This window comes from Alligator sinensis, unplaced genomic scaffold (genome assembly GCF_000455745.1).
Source record: "Alligator sinensis unplaced genomic scaffold, ASM45574v1 scaffold872_2, whole genome shotgun sequence".
NCBI lineage: Eukaryota > Metazoa > Chordata > Crocodylia > Alligatoridae > Alligator > Alligator sinensis.
This window is the reverse complement of record NW_005842132.1, coordinates 603,904-609,416: the sequence shown is the minus strand read 5'-3', so window position 1 is coordinate 609,416 and position 5,513 is coordinate 603,904. Positions and strand designations below refer to the sequence as shown.

General features: G+C 54.3%; 1 protein-coding gene across 3 annotated transcripts in view; it reads right to left on the bottom strand.

The window, feature by feature from the left end:
* TFEB (transcription factor EB) overlaps window positions 1-5,513 on the bottom strand; it is a 34,141-nt gene that overhangs the window by 20,327 nt on the left and 8,301 nt on the right. The window contains exon 1 of one of the 3 annotated variants that reach the window (XM_025205816.1): window positions 2,721-2,890. The exons of the other annotated variants lie outside the window; for them this stretch is intronic. The gene's annotated coding sequence lies outside the window, so the exon portion shown is untranslated. Of the gene's footprint in view, window positions 1-2,720; window positions 2,891-5,513 lie in introns of those variants that run through there. 3 annotated transcript variants of the gene reach the window in all.

The window sequence follows — 5,513 nt, the reverse complement described above, 5'->3', positions numbered from 1 at the left end:
CCCCCCTGCCCTGCTTGCAGCTCTTCCCTGCACAACCAGCAACGGCTGCCATGCTCAAACATGCTCTCCTTGCCGGCTCTCCCGGGCACTGGGACCATCCTCATCACCGCCTGGCTCTGGGGGAGGCTGGGCCAGATGTTCAACAGAATGAAACAAAATAAAAACCAGGGGTTAAAAATAAAGCTGGTAACAAGCTGGTTTCCAGATATAGCACATGCAAAGCATACAGGGGTGGTTAGGTTACAGTCCCCCACCCTACCTCAAGGGAAGGAAGGGCCAAGCCGAATTGTATCATTCACACTTGAGGGGCTGAAGGGGAGGTATGACATGCATCCCCTCTGCAGAGAGCCAAGACAGGGCCCTTACAGCCTCAGCCGAAGTCCCTTGCAAAAGAAATCAAGGCTTCAGCAATGCTCAAACACAGGAGGACAAGGCTTCTTAAAGCACCAGCTGTCCTTTTGCTGCAGGAGACAATGCTTCTGCTTCCCTGGTTTGTGGCTGACAGCCGTGGGTTGGCAGAGAAGGGACCCTGCCCATGAAGACCCATTTAGGGCACTCTGTATATCGCAGGGGACACAGAAAGAAGCTGAAAGGGGGGACACTGCTTCATAGCAGGGCTGCTGTCCCTCCCAGCGCCAGCTGTCCTTGCAGAGGCAGGGGCACCGCTGGGCTCCCTCGAGGCACAGCTGGAGTGCCCACGGTACGGCAGCTGTGCAGTTCCTGCCTACCAAGTCTAGGCACGGGCACATCTGTGTTATAAGAAGCTACCTGAGGCCTCAGAGAGGCAGGTATGTTCCATTAGACGCTGCCACACTCACCTACCGCCCCAGCTGGAGAGCGCAGGGAGCCAGACTGACTGCCCCAGAGACTAATCCACGCCGGACCATATGAAGCAGGACAGGCCTCCCACCCCATATTCCACCACCCCCCACCCTGACCTGATGGCCACTGTAGGCAGAAGAGAGACTCCCAACACAAAAGGCTTCATTTTAATGGCTCGAACCCTTTGCCACGAGAGTCTGAAGTGAGACCCGCCAAACTCAGGCCACTGAGCTGGCCTCCTAGAAAGAGGCGGCTCAGCACCCACTGCTAATCCCCTGGGCCAGCTGGCCTGGCTGTGTGGGGGGAGGGGAACGTTATTTAAGGTCAACAGTGGCAATTAATGAATGGAAAAATCAATACACACATTGCAATGGTTTCATGCTACTGGTGCAGTGGGAAGGCTCCTGCAGGAACCCAAAGCAGATGGGGAAGGGAGGCTGGGGAAGCAAAGATTTGTCCCCCTCGCTTTGTCCCAATTCATTGAGAAACCCAAGTGTTTGACAAGGAAACAGAGAAGAAAGAAGTGAAAATAAAATAACTCTGTTTCTTTAAACACACACACACGCCAGTTCCTTCCTTCCTTCTTTCTCTATTCCGAATGCCACTAAGAGGCAGGGAGAGGAAAGGGCAGTGCCCACCAGGGAGTGGCTTGGCTGGACATCCAGACCCTCATTAAATGCCGGTGTACGCTAGAGAAGCAGGCGCGAGAACCACGCAGACCTCCCCACCTCCTTCATCCCGGGCACATCGCCACAGTCCAGCCACAGGCCAGGAGCCACATCCAGCCCACGGTGGCCTAAATACAGCAGGTCACTGACCACCACTATCGTGTCTGAAACGTAGAGGCAGACTCTGGGGCAGGAGGCTGGGCTGCAGGGGGACTCTGAAAGGGGAAGGAAGGCATTTTGGCAGCCCCTACCCTAGATCAGTAGCGCTCGGCACGGCTGATGTAGGAGAGATTGCGAGAGGGGACTTATTCACAGAGGGTGCAGCCACCACTGCCTTCCTTTAGCTCCCGGCTGGCTATTCATTTCAGGTTCCTAGTTTGAAGTTGCAGCCGTGCCGCCGTGACACAGGCAGCCAGCTCCCTTAGCAGGGGCACAGACAACCCTCTACCGCCAGCACGGGCCAAGCATGGCAGGTGGCATGGAGCCTTCCCCATCATCAGCTCTTGTCTCTTCAGAGTCGGGGTGCTGCGCTCCCAGCCGACAGGGATGGAGCGTGCCCGTATCCCAGTGCTAAACAGCAGATGACAACAGGAGACTGCAGCATGCAGCGGAGATGGGCCGGAGGAAGGCACATGATGGGGACAGGGCCAAAGACTCCCCAAATCATCCCAGAACCCGTCCAGCCCAGCTCAGAGCCCCAAGCAGCAGAGACCCAGCGCCCAAGAGGGTGTGGAAGAGCGAGGCGCTCTCAGCGCTGAGATTTGCCCTGGCAGGCACAGACATTTCCTGCTCACACCCTGCAGGGCCTGCGGCTTTGGTGTGTTCTTGTTTTCTCCTTGTTAAGCCATCACACGGGCTGACGACTGAAAGCTCAGGCACCCGGCTTCCTCCCAAGGACTACCCCAGCCCTCTGACCCCCCTGCCAGGGCACCCCGGGGGCACTGCCACTCTGCACCACCCCTTCCCTTCCCACCCAGGGCTGCCCACACTCCTGCAGAGACCCCTGCAAGCAGAGACCCCCTGGCACTTTAAGCTGCTTTGCAAACCACACCTGAGCTCTCCTTCCATCACGGAGAACCTGCACACTCCCACACGCACAGCCCGCATGCGCCCTGTGTACCCCCAGATCCACCCCACGCAAGGCAAACACAAAGCACTGCTCCCCTCTCTCTCCAACCTGGCTGGGGGGAGCAGGGGACGGATACATCGCACGTTCCTGAGTCTCGTTACCTGAATGCGGAGCGGGGCTCTCAGCAGCCTGGGACAGCAGCGAGGGGCAATCAGACCCCCGCTGGACAGGAGGCAGCCGGCAGCAAACCCTCCTCAGTGCCCCGGCAGGTCTGTCCGACTCTTACCCAGCGCCTGCATTTCCTCATTTTTCAGGACCCCGCGTTTAATTTAGCGTCCAGCAGCAGCAGAGAGAGGAAGTTGCAAAAGGCTCCGGCTGTTTGTCTCGTTCTCTTAATGTGACAAAGAAATTACTAATCGGGCTAAAAAAAAACTCAGCTAGAAACAACTACCACGAGCTGTCACCACACCATCAGCCTTCTTCCTGCAGGACCTAACACCTCTCTGGGAAGAGATGTGCTTTTGCACCCCCTGTCTCTGCTTGCTGAATCTCACCTGGCACCCGTGATGCATAGGAAGGGGCAGAATCCTTGACTGCCACATGTGTGGGGCCAGGAGGGCAGGGACCCCCGACTCTGGTCCCTCTACCAGTGCCTTGTGTCACAGAGGCTCTGCTCAGCCAGGCCACGATTGCTGCCTTATTCAAGGATCTCAAAGTGCTTTACACAGTCATTAATTGAGCCCTGGTAGCTATTCCCATTTTACAGCTGGAAAAATTGAGGCATAAAGTGAGACCAAGTGAATTGCCCAAGGTTACACAGCAAGTTGGGGGAAAAGGCAAAATGAAACCGAGAAGTCCCAATCTCTGCTCTAATGCATCATTTCCTAGAAGCAGGATTGACTAGGGGTCAGGCCTCCTGGGTTCCCCTTCCCTAACTACCAGCCCCATACTCCCTTCCTGCATTTCATAATACTCTGCCTTTCATTGACACCTCTTCTCTATGGATGACAAAGCCCTGGGGAGCAGGAATTATCAGCTCCATTTTACTGAGCAGGAAACTCAGACATAGGCAGGTGAAATGACTTACCCTAGGAGCTGGCGGCAGAACTGCAAGACCCCAGGGATGCTGACCCTTCGTCTTGCGTTTCAGCTGCAACACTTGCATTCAAAACAGCCTGGGAGTGCTTTACAAACACCCCTCCTTATAAATGCAGGAGGAATCCCTGCTCCTGCAGCTGAAATGCAGCCACCTCCAGAGGAGAGGTACAGGGAAAGCTCAGAAGCTGCTTAAGAGGCAGCTAGCAAGCCAGAGCAGGAGTAGGAAGCAAGGCAAAATCCCAAATCTGCAACTAAGGCACGGAGGGAAGAGGCAAAAATCGACATGGGCAGAATGCAGTTGCCCAAGTTGGAATTTGGCCAGGACCCAGAGACTAACATCCTCATTCTTGCGAAAAAGGTCACGTGATCTTTACTGACCACGGTGGGTCAGGGCCTTGGTCACACACTTTATCCCAAAGCTGGCACTTCCAACGGCAGGGAAGCCCCTGACCTGACACAGTGAGGTGCTGCAACCCTGGATCGGGGAGAAAGCACGATGACACCAGGGCTGGTGTTTTCAGACCATGTGGCAAAAAGCCTTCAAAGCAATTCCTCTCTCGCACCCTCCAACAGCCCATAGGCACAGTGGCAGCATATTATCCTTAGGGTCGTCAAGATCTGCTTTCAGCCGGCCTAATGACCCTGGGAGCTACAGCATCAGCTGCTGGCCTGAGCTCTGTCTACACCTGTGCTCTGACCTGTGCTACCACCAGTGGAAGCAGTGATGGGAAGTGGCAGGGAAAGACAGCTAAGCCACACGTAGTCATAGTGAAGCTCCGTGCCTCGGGGCTGGGAAATTCAAAGGGAAACAAGGTGCATTTCAGAGATGAGTATACTCGGCTATTTGCATTGGCCCTTGTAAATGAATCACGTTCTTACTCAAGCCACCCAACGTATTTGGCCAGACCTTTGGCCTACTGTAAATCTGAGTAGTTCCACTGATTTCATGGGAGCTGTGGAGATCTACAGTAACCGTGGCTCTGACTCACTGGTTCTCGGATGCTGTTAGCACCAAGGATTGAGGTGGGGAGACGGGTGCTTATCCAGCCCTATCCGATTAGATTGTAGGCTATCAAGAGAGACAGGGAATTCAAGAGATCTTCCCCCTTAAAGAAAAAGTCTTTTTTAAAAACCCTTCGCCTGAAGTGCACAGCTATATGCCAGGGCCAAATCCTCAGGGGATGCAAATGGGCACTGAAATCAATGGAGCTGCACTGATTTATACCACAGCTGAGGATAAGGACATGAGCCTTGGACCCATTCCAGACTGGTCAGAGCTGAAATGAAATCACCTAGCAAGCACCATGAACTGATTCCCAGGGCCCAGGTGTCCCCTTCCTCCCAGCCTGCTAGTACAAAATAGATGTAGCGTTCCCCCCTGGGGAAGGGAGAGGACAAATCTGATGATCTGATGAGCTAGAGGGTCACACCCATTTTGTCCAGGCAGAAAAGAAAGCCCCAGGCCCCAATTCTCCCTGCACTATTTCCAGGTGGAGTCATTTACATCAGTCTGGAGGAAGAGCAAAGCAGGTGTGAATTGCTACGGTGCTAACTCAGCATTTTCCATTCACCTGGACACTGGGGTGAATGACCAGATGGTACGAAGGGTCGGATCAGCCCTAGGGTGGCCCTCCTAGAGGACAGTCCAGTTGACCTCTGTTCTCGACTGATACGAAACCAGACGCCTTTATGTTCTCTATTTTTCTCTTGAAGAAAAAAAAATAGAGGACATAAAGGCATCGGGTTTCATATCAATAGAGGACAGAGTAGCAGAAAACCAGAATGTCCTCTATGGTGGCCACCCTAATCAGCCCCTTCTGATTGCCACTAGCCCCTCTCCCCACACCCCTATGACT